The following is an 824-nucleotide window of genomic DNA, read 5'->3' on the forward strand; positions in this document are numbered from 1 at the left end:
CACCCTGATATATGTATGTATATATATATATATATCTGTTTGTATATCTGTATATAGGTATGTTAGGATACCTATACAATAAGAAATAAGAAATCAAGAGTTTTTGTTTGTGTAAATATGCGTGTATTATCAATCGTGATAGCTACATACTGACATTCATCATATCATTTGTTTAGTAGTACACAAAGGAACTCATGCGACTGCATGTCTGCTTTTCATTAACGTTGATGAGTGGCAGTTTGGTGTATGTTACACACAACACATCACATTGACTAGGCAGCTGCCATGTCAAAGCAGACTCGGCGCCTCACAGCATAACACCAAACTGATGGCTCATGATGTAATCGTACATACATCACATACATATCACATATACAAGTATGTCTACATATTACAAGTATATATAATATACTATTAATATACATATGCGTCTTGCTTCAACAGACATTGGTATTGATGATATGTTATTGTTGATGCTGCTGAAATTTATTTATATGAATGTGTTGATGATAAATTACTTATGTTGCGCATATTTACTATTAGTAGTAATATTATAGATAAATAGTAACTATTTGTTATTAATGTATGCAATATGTGTGACAATGTGTATGTGCATACATTTAACTATTTCTATATTGCTATGCTATATCTGATATATAGCCACAAGAGAATATTATTGATTTTTATGTATTGTGTTTTATTGAATGCGGCATTCAAGCAAGTTTTGCTTACTTATTTATCGTAGAAATTAAATATCATGCATTTAATCAATAATAAGTTTATCTGGTAAAATTTCTCAAAGGGAAACTGAATGAATATACTCG

The sequence above is a fragment of the Bactrocera oleae genome, chromosome 2 (genome assembly GCF_042242935.1).
Source record: "Bactrocera oleae isolate idBacOlea1 chromosome 2, idBacOlea1, whole genome shotgun sequence".
NCBI classification, from domain to species: domain Eukaryota; kingdom Metazoa; phylum Arthropoda; class Insecta; order Diptera; family Tephritidae; genus Bactrocera; species Bactrocera oleae.